General features: G+C 39.9%; 1 non-coding gene across 1 annotated transcript; it reads right to left on the bottom strand.

Annotated features, from left to right (window-relative positions):
• Nucleotides 1–1083: 1083 nt before the first annotated feature.
• LOC145580365 (small nucleolar RNA R71) lies at nt 1084–1188 on the bottom strand. Its single transcript, XR_014099426.1, has one exon. It is a non-coding gene; the product is annotated as a small nucleolar RNA R71 (small nucleolar RNA).
• Nucleotides 1189–19339: the final 18151 nt, after the last annotated feature.

Genomic DNA, 19339 nt, shown 5'->3' with positions numbered 1-19339 from the left:
TGATTATATTAGCATAGGGTTTTTTCATTGATTTGCCTAGACCATTGCATGAGAATGATTTGTTTAGGTAGGATCTTGTGTTCTTTGGCATGTTTTTCATGATAACTATCATTATTCACCTCTTTCTAATCATGTTTGACACCCTCGTACCCCTAGTGCGTTCTCTCTTGATTTTTAATCTTCTTTATATTTGCTTGTTTGTAGTCTTAGTACTTTTTATCCAAAACCCAACAAAATTATCCTTTCCTTGACTCTTGCTTAGTGAATTTGATATTTAGCTTGCATGCTTCCCTTGGGTTCGACCCTATACTTACCCCTATATTTTTTTTAGGCTAGTTTAGGTTATAACTAGTTAATTTGATTTGGGTTGGTAGTCCCAACGACCTACTAAATCCCGATCAAATTTTGGCGCTGTTGCCGGGGAAGCGGCTTGTTTGGTGTCTAATTTGCTATTGTTAGAGTAATTTTAATTGCTTTCTTTTTGTTTTGTTTTGTTCTATCATACTTGTCATTGCTAATTGTTTGCTTAACTTTGGTGAATGCTTAGAAGATCTCAAGGACCACCTACCCATCAAATTGACCAAGAAATCAACCGAACTTTAAGACAAATCCGTAGGCTTTTTGAAGAAAAAGGGAGAGGACTTGGTGCTATAATTGATAGTGGGAGTGATTCTTACTCTTCTAGTTCGCAAAGTGAATCAATGGCGGGACAAGAAGATGATGTTTTATTTCGTGAGTTTGGTAATCCGGAGGATTATGAGCTCACGGGAGGGATTTTGTTACCCGTCACGGAGACTAACTTCACAATTCATCCCCAATATACAAGAATGGTTCAATCGGAGCAATTTTCGGGTTCTACAAGTGAAGATCCCATAGAGCACCTTGATAGATTCCTTGAGCTATGTGCCATGATTCAAACCAACCAAGTTTCTCAAGAGTACATCCGGATGCATTTATTTCGACAATCTCTTTCGGGTAGAGCAAAGAAGTGGTTGAAGCAAGTGAAGCCTAACTCACTCACATCTTGGAGGGAGGTAGTTAAGGCATTCTTAAAGAGGTTCATTTCCGAGGAGAAGACCGCCGAGATGAGAAGGAAGATTGCATCATTTGAACAAGAAGCGGATGAGAGTCTTAATGAAGCTTGGGAGAGGTTCAAAGAGTTGGTACAAGCATGTCCTCACCATGAATACAATCAAAGTTTGCTCATGAGGTTTTTCTACGATGGTTTGGAGCCCATGTCTAGAGCCAACTTGGATGCGGGGGCGGGTGGACAACTAATCAAGATCCCTCAAAATCAAGTGGAAGCAACATTCGAGGAGGTAGCAAAGAACTACTCTTGGGGAGGTAGAAGAAGGAGTGCACCGAAGAAAGGTGGGATGTATGAATTGGAGAAGGTCGATCAATTGCAACATCAAATTGAGAAAATCACAAAAGGGCTTTCAAAGTTGAACACAAGTGATAATGCAAGCTCAAGTGGTGGAGCAAGCTCTTCTCAAGTCAACTCTTTCTCATGTCAAAATTGTGGAGGAACGAACCATGATACATCTTATTGTGGAGGTTTGAGCCCCGAGCATGTGGCGGCATACAACACAAGACAAGACGGTTTTAGAGGAGGTGGTGGTGGAGTAGCTTGGAGACAACCACCAGCCGGTTTTGCATCTCAACCTCAACTATGGGGCCAACAAGCTCAACCTTCTTACAATTCCAACCCCCAATACCAAAATCCACCTCCATCTCAAAACCAAAACCCAAGAGGAAGCTACCCTAGGAACAACCAATACAACAACCAAAACCAATACAACAATCAAACCCAAGGGGCCCAAAGAAATCAAGAACAAGCACCTCAAGCGGAGCCAACACCCACACAACTCCTTCAAGCCATGCATGCACAAATGCAAACTTTTGGGCAACAAATGCAAGAAATAAGGGCTCACAACAAGATGGTTGATTCACAACTAACTCAATTGGCCGAGAGGGCTCCTTTCAATTCACCATCAACTCTACCCGGACAACCACAACCTAACCCTTCTCATAACCAAAAACCCGATACATGCAAGGCAATCACTTTGAGGTCGGGAACTTCCTATGATGGTCCAAATGAGGGGGATAGTGAGGGAAAGAAGGGAGGAGAAGAGAGTGTGAATGAAGATAGGAGAGGTGAGGAAGAAGAAGGTGAAGAGGTCGAAGGAAGTTCGGAGAAGAAGAAGCTCAATAACGAGAAGACAACTTCAATTTCTAGTGAGACTAAGAACCTTGATGGACCGGTTCCTTTTCCAAGTAGGCTTGCGGAGAGGAAGTTGAATGACAAGTTTGCAAAATTTCTAAGTGTGATGAAGAACTTGCACATCAATCTCCCTTTTCTTGAAGTAGTGACACAAATGCCATCTTACTCGAAATTTCTCAAGGACATCCTCACCAACAAAAGAAAGCTCAATGATGAGCTTATCACCCTTCCACACCAAGTGAGTGCTGTTTTTCAACATAAAATGCCCAAGAAGGAGAAAGATCCGGGGAGTTTCACTTTGCCGGTGAAAATTGGAAACATGGAAGCTAGGGGTGCATTGGCCGATCTTGGAGCAAGTGTTAGTCTAATCCCCTTATCCATTGCTCAGAAACTCAATATTGAGATGATCCCTACAAGGAAGACCATTCAACTAGCCGACCGCTCGGTGAAGTTACCTTGTGGAGAACTTGAGGATGTTCCAATTCAAGTGGGACACATCTATGTGCCTTGTGACTTTGTAGTGATGGACATGGAGGAAGATGTGGATACACCTTTGATCTTAGGTCGGGAAGCTCTTAAGACTTTGGGGGCGGTCATCAATTGCAAAAACAACACCATCACATGTGAAGTGGCCGATGAGAAGATAGTTTTTGAGTTCTCCAAGTTGTTAAAGACCCCTACGGTTGAAAAGTGCTACTGGGTTGATGTTGTGAATGAAGAGTTGGACCGTTTGGGAAGGGTTATGATGAAGCCTCAACATCCAATTGTGGAAGCTCTAACATGCAATGAAGAGTTCCACTCTCATGAAGCCAAAGAATTTTTCATGGTAATGGAGGAATCCTCAAAGGAGGAAGTTGATGTACAAGGCAAAATTGAGCTTGAATCAATGGAGGAAAAATCGGAGGAGAGTTCCAAGCCTCCTCCCAAGGTAGAACTCAAACCCCTCCCCCCTTCTTTGAAATATGCTTATCTTGACGAGGAGGAAAAATACCCTATTATTGTCAATGCTACCCTTGATGAACTTAATTTGAAAAAATTGCTTGATGTTTTGAGAAAATACAAGGATGTGATAGGCTATAGCATTGATGATATCAAGGGAATTAGCCCTTCTCTTTTCATGCATCGTATTCATCTTGAGGATGATCATTCCACCTCCATTGAACCTCAAAGGAGGTTGAACCCCAACCTCCAAGAGGTTGTCAAGAAAGAAATTTTGAAACTACGTGAGGCGGGCATCATCTATGTTATCTCCGATAGTAAGTGGGTGAGCCCGGTTCATGTGGTTCCCAAAAAGGGTGGAATGACCATTGTCAAGAATGAAAAGGGAGAGGAAATCTCAACCCGGACGGTGACCAGGTGGAGAATGTGTATTGATTATAGGAGATTGAACAAAAACACAAAGAAAGATCATTTTCCTCTCCCTTTCATGGACCAAATGCTTGAAAGGCTTTCTCACCACGCTTTCTTTTGCTTCTTGGATGGATATTCCGGATTTTTCCAAATCCCTATCCATCCAAGCGATCAAGAGAAAACTACTTTCACATGTCCATATGGGACATTTGCATACCGAAGAATGCCATTCGGATTATGCAATGCTTCCTCTACTTTTCAACGATGCATGACTTCTATTTTCTCCGAAATGCTTGAAAAAGAAATTGAGGTTTTCATGGATGATCTTAGTGTTGGTGGCTCGTCTTTTGACACTTGTCTTTTTAACCTTGAAAGAGTTTTGCAAAGGTGTCAAGAGACGAGTTTGGTGTTGAATTGGGAAAAATGCCATTTTATGGTCGAGGAGGGCATTGTCCTCGGTCATAAAGTTTCAAAAAATGGCATTGAGGTTGATCCGGCCAAATTTTCGGTGATTGAGAGATTGCCCCCTCCTACTTCCGTCACGGGAGTACGTGCTTTTCTTGGGCATGCCGGTTTCTATCGGAGGTTTATAAAAGATTTCTCCTCAATCGTCAAACCTTTGACCGAATTACTCAAGAAAGATGTTGTTTTTAGCTTTGATGATGCTTGCCTTGAGGCATTTCGTAAGCTCAAGGAGGCTCTCATCTCTTCTCCTGTTGTGCAAGCTCCGGATTGGAGCTTGCCTTTTGAGCTAATGTGCGATGCGAGTGATTTTGCAGTAGGTGTCATCCTTGGTCAAAAGAAGGAAGGAAGATCATGTGTCATCTACTATGCAAGTAGAACTCTTGATGAAGCTCAAAAGAACTATACAACAACGGAGAAGGAGATGCTAGCCGTGGTCTTTGCTTTTGATAAGTTCCGGTCTTATCTCATATGTTCCAAAGTCATTGTGTACACGGACCACATTGCGGTCCGATACCTCATGACTAAAAAGGAAGCGAAGCCTCGCTTGATCCGGTGGGTTCTCTCTCTTCAAGATTTTCACATGGAAATGAGAGATAAAAAGGGAGCGGAAAATTATGTAGCGGATCATTTGTCAAGGCTTCCAATTGAAAACAAGGAGGTTGTTCTGATCAATGATGAGATGGGGATCGAAGCTCTAATGGCTATGGTAGCGTCTTCTACACCTTGGTATGCCGATATTTCCAACTACCTTGCTTGTGGAGTAGTGCCTCCGGAATTCTCTTCTCAACAAAGGAAAAAGTTCTTCAAAGAAGTGAGGAGATATTTTTGGAATGATCCCTACCTTTTTAAGCAATGTGGTGACGGTCTATTTAGGAAATGTGTCCCCGACCATGAAATTGAGGGGGTCCTTGAGCATTGTCACTCACTACCATGTGGGGGACATGGTGGTGTTGACAAGACGGTAGCAAAAATTTCCCAATCTCTACTTTGGTGGCCTTCAATGCAAAAGGATACTCACAAATTCATCATGCAATGTGACCGATGCCAAAGAAGTGGTGGCATCACTAAGAGGGACGAGATGCCTCAACAAGGTATTCTTGAGGTAGAGCCTTTCAATGTGTGGGGAGTGGTTTTTATGGGTCCGTTCGTTTCTTCATGTGGGAACCTTTACATCTTGGTAGCGGTTGACTATGTGACGAAGTGGATAGAAGCTATACCCTCTCCTACCAATGACCACAAAGTTGTTCTCAAGCTTTTCAAGAAGATAATATTTCCTAGGTTTGGGGTACCAAGGGCTCTAATCAGTGACGGAGGGTCTCATTTCGCCAAAAAGCAATTGGAAGCTCTCCTCAAGAAATATGGTGTTCATCACAAAGTTGGGTTACCCTACCATCCTCAAACGCAAGGGCAAGTGGAAGTGTCAAATCGTGAAATCAAGAATGTCCTCGAGAGGATGGTAAACAAATCAAGGAAAGATTGGTCCCTAAAGCTTGACGATACTCTTTGGGCTCTTCGAACGACATACAAGACTCCCATTGGTACAACCCCCTATAGGTTGGTGTATGGGAAGGCTTGCCACTTGCCGGTCGAGCTAGAATACAAAGCTTGGTGGGCCATCAAAGAGCTAAACATGGATTTGTCGTTGGCGGGTGAAAAGAGGTTGTTGAAGCTTAACAAGCTCGAGGAACTTAGAGATGATGCCTATGAAAACTCAAGAGTCTACAAGGAGAAGACAAAAAAGTGGCACGACCAACATATCCGGAACAAGAGCTTCAAAGTTGGGGACAAAATCTTACTCTTCAACTCAAGGCTTCGTTTGTTCTCGGGCAAGCTCAAATCGAAGTGGTCGGGGCCTTTCGTTGTATCAAAGACCACTCCTTATGGTTCTTTTGAGTTGGATGCCGACGGAAACAAATTCATGGTGAACGACTCTCGTTTGAAGCACTATTTCTGCAAGGAGGAAGTTGGTGTAATTGAGTGTTTGAGGCTAGACCCTTTGGGTCCAAAGCCACCCTTTTGAATGGATTTTCATCATGGTCAAGCTAATGACCTTATAAAAAAGCGCTCTCGGGAGGCAACCCGGCTTTTGAATCCTTTTTTTTACTATTTTCTATGTTTTTGGTAGGTTGTTTGGTTGATTTTTGTCTTATGGTTTCCATTTTCCTCTATTCTTGTAGGCACTTGCATCTTTAGTGCGCGTTTGGAGGGAATTCGGAGGCCGTTTTGTATGGAGCTAACTTGGGGTTTGGAGACTTGGAAGTGAGTGAGGAGCATTTAAAGAGAAGCTTTTGATGAAGACCCTGTGCACGGGCGCGCAGGCCTGGGAGAACCCGTGCACAGGGAAGCTCAGCAAAATAGATCATGGCAGAAACTTTTGCGCGACATGTGTGCGACATCTGCGCGGGCGCGCAGAAGAGGGTTGTGCGGGCGCGCAAGCCTGGGAGAACCCGCGCAGATTGAAGGCAAAAATACAGATTTTGGCAGAAGGTTTTGCGCGACATGTGTGCGCCATCTGCGCGGGCACGCAGTTCACTTGCGCGGGCGCGCAATATACCTGCGCGGGCGCGCAGATCTGGGTTTATCGGGGCTTAAGCTTCCTTTTTCCCCGATTCTTTCATCATTTTCCCAAAATCATTCACGATTCCCACTCTCTCTCTCAAGAAATCAAGCCCTAATTTCCTAAATCCCCTCTAAACTCACTTATTTCCTTGAAATTTCATCAAATCCCTTACATACCCTCACTTTTCTCACAAATTCATCACTTTCCCCTCTCAAAATCATCCATTTTTCACCAAACTTGTGGTGGCTCTTTGGTGGTCGAGGTGGTGGTGCGTGAGGCTCTTAGAGGTCTTCAAGCTCTTCAATTGTGGTATAATCCTAATCCTTAAGTACTTAGTAGTCTTAATTCATTAGATGAGATCATGTTTTAGGATAGTTTAGCAAGAATTTTGTTAAGAAAGAATTAAGCTTGTATGAATTTTGTGTGATTTTGAGATAGTTTAGCTTATAATTGTGGATTTTGTTGAGATTTTCTTGGTGATATGTGAGTATTGTTGATGAAAATTGTTGTTTTCATGAAATTTGGCTAGCAATTACTTAACTTGGATATTGAGAATTGTGTGAGTGATCACTAGCTTGATTTTGAGCATTGAAGATTGTTAATGCATGAGAGATTGAAAATGTATGTTGATTGAGAGTTTTTGATGCTTGATTTTGAAATTTGCCTAGTGATTCTCCCTTTAGCGATTGAGTATTGCAAATTTTGGCCTGGATTAATGTTGTTCATAGTTGATTCTTGCTTGTGATATTTGTGTCTTGGAAAGTTGTTGCTCCTAACCCCTTTTCAGATAACAAAATCAAAGGCTTCAATTGTTGTTGTTGTGGGAAGGTTTTGGTATTTTTGGGTGTTGGAATCACTCCGTGGTGTTCTCGGTATCTCTTTGGGTTGTTGAGTAAAGTTGGTGAAGATGAGTGGTAGGAGAAGGAGTGGAAAGGAGCCTAGAATGTCAGTTGATGAACCCCAACCCTCCTCTCAAAATCTAAACCAAGCACAATCCTCTCTTCCCACCTTAAAATTTGTGAACCGACACCATGCTCCCATCCATCAAACACTCCTCAAACGCAAGCTTAACCCCACCCGACACTACTATCAACGCTCAATGCGTGACTTGGGGATAGATGAGGACCTTCGATCCCTTCTTGATAATCTTGGGATGAGTGAGTTCATCCAGCGCCATTACCCAACCTTCAAGGAACCCATCTACGAGTTCCTAGCTTCCTTTGAGAAGGAACCCGTTGGAAACAACGAGTTCCAAATCTCCTTCCAACTCTTCAATGCCCGCCATGTCATCTCTCTTCGGCGTCTAAATGAACTCCTAGACTTTAACCCCGACGCCGATCTTCTTGCCCCTTCCACCGAGCTCTTCCCCGAGTACGACGCTTTCCGTTGGTGGCGGACAATTACCGACATGGATGAGTTTAGTACTCGGTACTTAGTGGCTAGCCAAATTATCAATCCGGTTCTCCGCATCCTACACCGCATCTTGGGGTTTGCGGTGTTTAGCAAACAGGATTTGAGCAAGCTCTCTCATGAAGAGCTCTTCACTCTTTGGGTCGCCACAAAGGAGGAGTTGAGTGGGCGGCTCAACATGGGGTACTGGTTTGTGCTATGTTGTGAGGCAATAAAAAATGAGAACAAGACGAGAGAGATTGCCCTAGGTGGGATGATAACAAGGATTGCCTCGAAGCTAGGAGGTGAGGTTCTTTTCCCTTTTTGCACAAGGGTGGGAAAATAAAGAGATATGTTCGTGGACATCTCATACTTGCGGAAGTCGGTCTTCATCCAACCGACCGACGATGTGAACAACTTCCACGATTGGTGCGTTGAGAGGGAGCACCATTGCATACTTCCATACCCGAGCCGCACTTCCTTGCAGAGGAACACAAGGAATGTGTGGAAGATTCCTAAGGACAATGGTGTCCTTCCCAACGCTTTTGGAGGTGAGCGAAACATGATCATCCGCGAGCGGCATCAACAACAAAAACAACAACAACAACAACAAGAACAACAACAACAATTCCAACAACAACAACAATTTCAGCAACAACAGTTTCATCAACAACAACAACAACAACGAGGGTTTCAACTACAAGGTTTTCAGTATGGGGAGGGATCCCAAGGTTTGCGCGTCCCCTCCTCTAACGAGGGAGGTATGGCCTCTTCTCCTTCTTCTTTTAACCTTGAGCGAGCTTTCTAAAACCTTTCAATGCAATTAAACCGGTTGACGGAGGCCACCGATGGGTACTCGGTTTACAATGCCAACATTTATGATTAGCATGTAAACCAAGGGCACTTTGACCCCACCGGTGACTATCCGTATTTTCCGCCCCAATAGGGGCCGGTTCCTTCTTACGAGGAACCGCATGCTGACGGCACACCCCGTCAACCGGTTAGGCCCTATTGGTCCGGGCCTTCATCTCAAGGGGCCCCCCGTGTGAACTACCTCACCTCTGAGGGGTACGATTACAAGGCACCGGGGGGGTGTGATTACCGTGGGGACCCCAACTACCCCATGTACACATCCGAGCCTCTTGAGATGCCCCCTCCCTTCGACCCTCTTCCAGACTACCAACAAGAGTTGTACCGGAACCGTGGTTTTCCACCGGGTTACACCGGTGGTTGGGACCCCCATGGCCCTCCTATCGACGTCGACTACGAGTGGCGTCCATATGGAGAGGGCTCTAGTTCTCACATGGAGGACTAGAGCCCTCGGGCCAAGTTTATCCCTTCCTCCCACCCCTTTTTCCACTTTGTTCAAACCGAGGACGGTTTTCCGTTCAAGTGTGGGGGTTGCTTATTTATTGTTTCATTCTAGGGCTTTATTGTTTCATTCAAGGGCTTTGTTCTTATGGGGCGCAATTTTGGGCCAATAGGTTTGTTTTTGGAAGGTTCCTTCCCCTCTTTTCAAAAAATGATGATGATGATGTTTTTAATGAAACCTTGTGTTGTTTTGGCTCCCGTTTTTTTTTTCGAAAATCCAAATTCCCCTTTAATCCAAACATTTTCTTCTTTTCTTCGTTCTTTTTCTTTAGTAGTTTCTTTTCTCTATTTTGTTTTCTCTTTATTGCTTTGTATATATTTCTCTTGCTACTAACCAAATATTTGCCGAGTTGTTTTGGTCTTTGACATTTTGTAGGGCTTATTGGCGCATTCCCAAAATTTTTCCGAGCAATAGAGTTTCAACGATTGTGGATTTGCGTTTGCTAACGTAATTGGGTGACAAATTCTCCTTCTCAACTCTTTAAATATTTGATTGGTTGCATAGCTTAGGTTAGTTTAGGTAGGAGTTGAATGGTTCGAGGTTGTTTGACTTGGTTCTAAGGAACCTGGGATCGTTAATGTTGTATTCAACGATCCTTGTATGTCGATTGGGATTTATATGATTTACATGCCTCATTTATGAACCTTTCTGATTTCTTCCTTTTCCTTTGTGTTTTGCTTTTCTTCTTTCTTTTATGTGACATTCATAATCATGACAAGAGAAAAATTTTTGAAAATTGAGAATTTGCTCATTCATTTGGACTTGTGGACCTATATGCTTTTGTTATGACATATTTTTGAATGCTTACCTTCCTAGTTGAAGAGGGTCTTCACGGTTTGAGAGTGCTTAGGGTTGAACTAGACGCATTTTAAGCTAAGGTAGCCCGGTTTAGAACTCTTGAGGACGTTTGAACCCCTAGTTAACGGGAAAGTGGTAAGATGGTGTTGCCCTCCGTAGTGAGTAGGATTCCCTTGGTTGGTATTTGCTTATTTTCATATCCCTTGTGAGAGTTTATTGTTCAAGCCTCCATCACTTTTGTTGAGCGGCATTTTGGATCCTTAACTATGCGTGTCTTAATCCTTGTGTTGGTATCCAGCTCCCAAGATCGTGATCATATAACTCTAGAGGAGGAAGAGGGCATTTCTTCTCATTTTTCTTTGTTTTCCTTGTGTTTTGTTACAAATTTGGTTTTTATTTTACTTATACCTTCTTGCTAGCCATGTTGAGCCTTATTTCCCCTTTCTTGGTTAAACCACATTACAAACCTAGCGGCCTATGTTCTACCAACCCTTATAGTTAGTGAAGCATCGGCTTGTGAGGTTCGAGTTTGAGAGTCTTGGTTTTAAGCAAGGAAGTTGTGCAATTTGGTTCGAATGAGGTCTTGAAATTCTATTCATGAAAAAGCGTGCAAAAAGGCTTGGCAAGGAAGTTGTAATGTATGAAAACCAAACACCATTCTAAAAAAACAAATGATGAGGAAAGAAAGAAAAGAAAAAGAGAAGGAAAAATTGAGTTGAATGAAAATCTTGCAAAAAGAGTAGTATTGTCATGTAATTTGTATTGAAGGTTGTGATTTGAAATTTAGGTTAGATTCCTATGTTGTTATTGAGAGATGGCCACTCTTATGCTTCACTTAGGAGTTTCCACCAAAATTTTCAAATTAATTCCCAACCTTAACCTTTAGCCATGACGTTACAACCTTAACTAGGACCCTTGGACTTTAGAGGGGCGTGGTCAAGGAAACGGTGGAGGGAGATGGATTTCAACCCTATGGAGAGAGTATGCATAGTTGAGATGTCGGGATAGCCTCATTGTTCCACATAGAATTAATTTTTTCCGGTTCCCTCGTGGAATCATGAGGAGCCAACTAGGGGATGAATTGAAGCTAGCGGAGAGAACGTGGACCGTCTTGGATGGGGCTAGGGCGGAGGATGAAATCATTAGTTCTCTATGCTTAGCTTAGGTTTGTCTCTTTCAACCTTGAGCATCTTATAGCGTGTTTCCCTCTTGAATTGAGAAAGGTAAGTATTCTTTGATCAATGTCATTATATTTGAGTCCGAATTGAGCATTTCTCACCATGGTACTTGATTGATTTTCTTGAACCTTGTCATGTTGTGTTTGTTATGTATGTTGTCTTTTTCCTTGGTTTCCTTTGCTTGAGGACAAGCAAGAAGCAAGTGTGGGGGAATTTGATGAGTGGCATTTATGCCACGATTTAGTGTTCTTTTTACGGGTTTTCCCTCCCATTTGTAGCTTGTTTGTCCCCTTTTTCTCTCCTTTTTGTTCCTCTTTTCTTTGTTTTGCCTTTCTCCTTGTTTTCTTTGTTTTTGTTTTGTAGGAATCAAGGCATTGGAAGAAGAGCAATTCACCCCCAAAATCCCCTGTGTGCGGGCGCGCATCACTGTGAGAACCCGCGCAGGAAGGCTTCAAGAACATAACACAAACAGAAGGTTTTGCGCGCCTTGTGCGCGCTTTGTGTGCGGGCGCGCGCCTTGTGCGCGCTTTGTGTGCGGGCGCGCGCCTTGTGCGCGCTTTGTGTGCGGGCGCGCGCCTTTATTATGTGCGGGCGCGCAACCCTGGGAGAACCCGCACAACACAATAGCAGAAGCAGAGCCAAAACAGGGAGTTATGTGCGCCTTGTGCGCGCCTTGTGTGCGGGCGCACACTCTTCAAGCGCGAGCGCGCAGTACTGCTGAGAGAAGGCGCGCATCCATGGGTCTAATCCCCGTACCCACAGATCTGCGGGCGCACAAGATCTGCGAGGGCGCACGCACAACATCTGCGCGGGTGCGCACCGCAGAAGTTCAGTTTTTTTTTATTTTATATTTTTGTATATTTTAAAGGACCTATATATATAGGTCGTAGGGGAGATTAGTGGGGGAGCTAGCCTTATATTAGAAGACAATTAAACCCTAATCTTAGAGAGAGAAAGTGTAGTATTACTCAAGTTATCTTCATGTATGCAACTTTGGTTCAAGTTTCGTTTCAATCAATCAAGCAACCTTGCAAGTTTTAATCTTTCTACCATTGCCTACTTAGTAATCTCTAATCCTTTCTCTTAGCTTAGTTTATTTGCATTCTAGTTGTTTATTTCTATCTATTTTGTGGATTGGAATCTTTGGTATTTTGATTGTTTTTGATCATGTTTGCTTCCATGTCTATTTTGTTTACATTTAGTTTATCATCATGCTTAATCTCCCTTCTCTAGGCTAATTTCTTAGCTAGGGGAAGGGGGTGGAAAATATGTGTTGAATGTTGGAAGAATGATGATAGTTGGATTGAATACATGCCTTAAATTGATGAAAGATTTGATTTTTAATGTCTTGAGATTATTGTTGCACTTTATTTGATTGCCTTCTAGTTTAAATGCATGAAAATGATTTGAACTAGATCAAGATCACCTCTTTTTTGATGATTGCATGAAAATGAGTTGTTAAAATAGAGTTTTATGATTTGTGCCTTTTTATTCTCTTGATTTTGCTAGTGTCTAATAGGATGCATGAGAATGATTATATTAGCATAGGGTTTTTTCATTGATTTGCCTAGACCATTGCATGAGAATGAATTGTTTAGGTAGGATCTTGTGTTCTTTGGCATGTTTTTCATGATAACTATCATTATTCACCTCTTTCTAATCATGTTTGACACCCTCGTACCCCTAGCGTCGTTCTCTCTTGATTTTTAATCTTCTTTATATTTGCTTGTTTGTAGTCTTAGTACTTTTTATCCAAAAACCAACAAAATTATCCTTTCCTTGACTCTTGCTTAGTGAATTTGATATTTAGCTTGCATGCTTCCCTTGGGTTCGACCCTATACTTACCCCTATATTTGTATTAGGCTAGTTTAGGTTATAACTAGTTAATTTGATTTGGGTTGGTAGTCCCAACGACCTACTAAATCCCGATCATGCACGTATTAGGTAAATATTTATATCATTAAAATCGACTTTTAAAGACGTGCATACTTAAGTTCCCATTAGGTTCGGAACTCTGACAGTCTCTGAGTTCCTGACAATTCAGTAAATCTAATTTCATTGACTGTCTGGAGTTCACCTTGGTTCTATATAAACTGGTTCCAAACCGACTTTTATGTCCAACATACTTACATGAATCCTAGAGCAATATACTTCTATTTCTCCGTCTTCATGTTGCTTCTCTGAGACTCTTGTTCTGGAATCCTGTAGTCTTGATGTATTCTGGATCTCATATCTTGCCCCAGCATTACACCGGAACCAGGTCATTACAACCCGTTGATATGTTCCTGTCAGGAAACAGCTTTGTCCCAGCATTACACCGGAACCAGGTCATTACAACCCGTTGATATGTTCCTGTCAGGGAACACCTTGAAGTTCCATTTCTGGAACTCTTCTTCTGCTTTACTTATCATCCTCACTTCAGGGAACACCTTGAAGTTCCATTTCAGTCCTCACTTCAACTCCTAGAGTTTACTTATCCTGCAAACATCAAAACACTAAAAGACTCTTATTTGATAGAAGTTTTCTCAATCATTAACATCATCATCAAGACCTAATTAGGGTCAATAATTTCCCCCTTTTTGATGATGACAAACTGAGCAAACTTCTGAGGATAACAGAATAAAACATAAGGTTATTTTTATTTATAAAACTAATAAATAAAACTAAAACAAAACCAAATTAAGCTAGAGCTAGCAAACTAGGAAACTAAACTAAATTAAAAGACTCCTACACATACATGACCTATATATGCATAGGATACTTACCTCGTGAAGCTAACATATTCAAACACCTATTTACATAGTTACCTTCATGGTTCCTTAGCCATCATCATACTTATCAACCATAACACTCATCATTGTTCTTGTTCCTTTATTGCTTAAGTTATACCTGTCATTACTCAGGTTCCTTGTACCCTGTTCCAAGCATAACTTGTTCTTTCTATGCAAAACTAAACAAACATGTTAGATAGATAATCATCATTAGTTTATAATCATCAAAACCTAATTACTCAACGATTTCCCCCTTTTTGATGATGACAAACTAATGATTCTTATCACACATTATAAGATCAATTGTTGTACATCTATTCTCCCTTAGTTTTTCAAGGAAATAACATTAGAACAAGTTAGGAACATACACAAGAACTTCATATAATTAGGAACTTACAATACATATCATTTATATATATATATATATATATATATATATATATATATATATATATATATATATATATATATATATATATACTTTGAACGATCATGATGTAAGAACTTTAGACTTAATTACTGCATACCATAAGCATCATTCATATTCTTCCCCCTTTTTTCATTATCAAAAAGGGTATTGTTCCACACGTTTGTTTTCCGTAAATTACACACGCGTAAAGTCATATGTAACACCTACTACCATATAATAAGTAAATATAATGGTTAAACACTTGTTGCTCCTAAAAGCCTCAAGGTACTCACTTTTCAAACACGGATACCATTTCCACACTAATTTCCAACTCACAATCCAAAGGCTCAACTTCAAAACCCTTAATTGAACTTGACAAATAAGAAATTAAAAATCAAGTAAAGATCAGAGTTAAAAGTTAAAAATGGATTGCATGAATAGGAAAATGAAAGCGCAAGCTCAAAGGATATATAAAGAAGCATATGGAACAGAATAAGTAGAGGGAACATGAAGTGGAATTTGTACTCTTCGTTTAGACCTTTTGAGATGAGGTTTGCCACATTGTTCTTCACCTCAAACTCTTGAACCTCCTGCTAAACACAACACATATTCATCTTGCTAATTGATAACCGAATTCCCTTACTACAACCACCAACTTCTTTGAGGAACATTCTGCTTACTGGAACTTAATTAGAATCCATCTTCATGATCAAGTTCCTTCATTGTTTATTATTGTTCCTTCACTAGCTCACCAAGTATACGAGTACACGACATCAACATAGTCAATATTCTTCATATTAGATATCCAGGAAATTAAATATTTGATCGCCCTTTTTCTTTTTATTTATTTATTTATTTATTTTCAAAGGGTGTCATTACACAAATTTTGCATGCTTTCCTAGAATAACACATTTGAAATCAATGAAGATAATAATTACTCATACACTTAAGTTCCACAACCAGATATGAACCATTTTGATTTCTTGGTTCTTACCTTATTCCCCCTGAGTCCCTTACCATTCTTCTTCTTTTTTAAGTGCTTACTTCTACTTTTTCTTCAACTTCCCCCTCAACATGTGATCACCATTCTTCACGTTTCAACGAACCATAAATATATTATGAATGAACTTAGAGCACATGGAAATTAAGAATAAGAAGTAAAATTGTATGAACGGAAAGAGGAAATTGAATTGGGTGAATAAGAATCTTCGAATTTCTTAATATGAGACAGTTAAAGTATAAGAAACACGGACACACAACTTAGAGTTGTAGGATAATGTTGCTTTCGAAGATATATGGTGTGGATGCTTGAAAGTTGGCAAAAAGATAGGTCAGTTCCCTCTGAAATTTAAACAAGTGAGTTACAAACGGTCTGGGAACTTACCTATCTTGTTCCATCAAAGTTTCTTCCATTGTTCCTTTGGCAACTTAGGAACTTCGTGTTTGACGGCACCTATAGTTCTATTATGAGACCTCTAGTACTCTTAGGCAAGTGAGTATGTCTTTTACAACACAAGAACTAAGTGAGACACATAAACAATAAGCGCACATTCTTTACTTTAAGTTTAACATGCATAGGAACCCCAACTTGACATAACTTAAGGGAAAAATACTTTATACTCATGTTATGTTTCATCAATTCTTGTTCCATTAAGCAATATACAAGAATGTGACAAGTCAAGACAGAACCATAAGAGAATCAATTCACAAATTCTCATATTTCATTATTCCTACAAATATTTTATCAATTTAATTCATATAATGACATAATGTGAAAAGGAACTTGTACCTTATGTAGTCTTTTACCAGAAAGAATATAACTTTAAAGCATAGGTTGATTATGATGGCTTACCTAAGAATTCTCGAAGTGATTGTTCTGTTCCTTGACGATCTCGAATCTAATATGAACTTTCACTTCTAACTCAAGTTCCATTGTCAGTGGTTAATGCTTACAAATACATTTTCTCATCAAAGAATTACCAAAAACCAATGCACAATGGCTCTTTAATTGTACTAGAAATATAAGCAATGTAAACAAGTACAACTAATAACTATTCCATCTTGAAAACAAAATTTCACAATTTTAAAGCTCAATTTTCAAGAAGGAACTTGGATACCATTCTATCCTAGATTATGTTCCACATAGACGTCTATATAAAAATTTATATCAAGACACACAAGACATCAATGTGGTACAGCTCTAATCCCATATAAACAGCAAGAACAAATATTATTCAATTTGCTTCAAGTCTAGCTACACATGCAACAAATTCCTTAAAGACAATACATACCTTTGTATTGGTTGTTTCTTTTAAGAACCAACCTGGCCTTGTTCCATTCACGTGCCTTACTCAACAAGCTTTTTCCAGAACACCCTTTTTAATCTCCAACCCTTTTTAGGTGTTCTAGAATAGGTTCAAGGTGTGACATGCACATTCTTCCTTTTAAGCTTATTAAGTTCCTGCTGCACATCTAACCTAATAACAGACAATTAAATGTTTACATCAACCTACAAAACAGACTTATCTTTTATACAACTTTAAGTTATGAGTCCATCTTTTCAGTTGATATCTCGAGCTCTGCTCTGATCCTTGTTGTTGAGGTTTTCCCTTGGTTACATATGCATGAAAGACACTGAGTTCCATAGTTTGTTGAGATTTTGCTGGTCAGAACAAATATTATCTCTGCTCTGAAACATCGACGGAACTTGCTTACTTGTATTGAGTTCATTGAACTTTGTTGCAAGAGTTGGAACTTAACATCTAAAAGTTCCTCAACATGTGTAGCTAGCCCTTGCTGTTATTCTTAGTGACATATTTCTTTACTAGGAACTCAGTTAGTTCTACAGGAACTTGTGAGTTCATCTTTTATAACCTGTTTGATGGAAACAAACTTGTTAGTCTCAAAATATGTTCACTTATTGCACATTAAACAAGGTAAAGAGTAAACTCTTTATGTTTTACTATTCTAGGCATTTATGGGTAAATCGCCTTGGCACTTCTATCATCAAACATCCCTAAGTGGAACATAGGGTGTCTTGTTAATTAAAGATCTATTGTTTCCATGTTGATGATGTGGCAAGAGGCATTGAAAACTATTCCAAAGAACCTGTAAAGACCATTAGAATATAACTTTGTTTTCCTCGTGTCTTCCTAGATTCAAGGTTTGAAATTTGTTGTCAATCCTGTGTTCCTGCAAGAATCATCAAACATGACTAGAACTAGGTTCCGTTGTTAGATCTTTACTTTCATAATTGTTGAACACTTAGCCACATATCTTGTTACAGAAAAGACTTTCATAATTGTTGAACACTTAGCCACATATCCTGTTACACTTACGGGACGTGAGTAATTCATTCATTTACTTACTCTTATTTTATATTTCTAGGTTCATGTTTAGGTTTTATTATGTTTTGATTTGACTAAATATATTATTTATGGTTAAATTGCTTCCAATGTTATTGTTATTCTATTGTTATTGTTGATCAACATATTGCATATTTAAAGGGCATATGTAATTCAAAATCACGATTAAAAAAATAATTTGAACAGCCGGTTTTGGTTCCTTTTTAATCTTATTGTTTAATCAAGTGATCATTACTATTTAGAACTATGTGTGCATTACTATTCAACCAATTCAGCCTAATTTAGTTTGGAGCAAATTGAATCTTTGTTTGTATGCCTTTGAGATCGCAGGAAACACTTTTGACTATAAGAATCAAGTAGAGGCCAATACGAGTGAATGTGACTCCATAACTCACTTCGTACCATCATCCCCGATCCTCGTTTAGTGGTTCCCGATCATATTGAGTTAGTAATCTCATGAATTATGAAGGGGGTAAAACCTTCACGGGTCAATCGTTGTTGCCTATTGTTGTCCTTCATTCGTGGTTGCCTTAAATGATCCGTGAACGGTTTACAAGTTCCTTAAAAATAAACTTGTTTGTGGCTACCTACTTTCCTTGTCCCTAATCATATATGTTAATTCTCACTTCCTATGATTGCCAAGCTATTCACACATGCTTAAGTAAGTGGCTTCGATCGACGCCTACGATTTCAAACAGAACTCGAGTGTGCAGAAAATTAATTAGTTTTATCTATTTATTCATCTATATGTATTTAGAGTTATTCAATGTGATCTTGTAATGGAAAAAAGAGTTTCATTGTATTTTGTATTGGGGTGTGAGAGTTCGTGAGGATCCCCTTGATTGTAATTGAGATATTGCTAAGAGTGCGCTTCTAGGGTGAGGTCGAGTGAGTAGTGCTCCGAGGGTACTACTAGGGACTTGAATCTTGGATTCAAGTTGAGTGAAGAATAGCTACATTCTTGGTGATGAGTTTCGGGTATGAACTAGGTAACAAGTTCAGTTATTAGGAACTTGGAACTTGTGAGAAAGGTCTGATTGTAATAGGTTGTAACCAGGAGTGTTTGGTCTATTAATTATAGTGAAGTGTTTGCGTAGAAAGTTCCTTGGAGGCTCGAGGTTTAACTTCCAGTTGGACTTGAAAGGTTACCTTGTAAAATCCGCTTGGTATGATCTAAGTTCTTAACAACAATCTGTTTTATGTTCCGCGAAAATTAGGTACTAAGAAGCATACTATAATTCAAAACCCCCCTGTAGTATATCATCCAAATAACACATGATCAAAATGTGAGTGGTCTAACAACATTTTATATAATAACACGAGTCATTTTTAGAAGCTTTGAACTACTAAACGTAGTTCCGATACGTTTGTGGAATTGAGTTCAAATTTTCAAATGGTCAAATCTAAAAGAATTAAATCACACTTTTTTGTTGAAAAACAAATAGATATCATTATAT

Source organism: Chenopodium album, chromosome 14 (genome assembly GCF_948465745.1).
Source record: "Chenopodium album chromosome 14, dcCheAlbu1.1, whole genome shotgun sequence".
Taxonomy (NCBI): domain Eukaryota; kingdom Viridiplantae; phylum Streptophyta; class Magnoliopsida; order Caryophyllales; family Amaranthaceae; genus Chenopodium; species Chenopodium album.
Note: the sequence above shows the minus strand (reverse complement) of the source record. Positions and strands in the feature narration are given on the sequence as shown.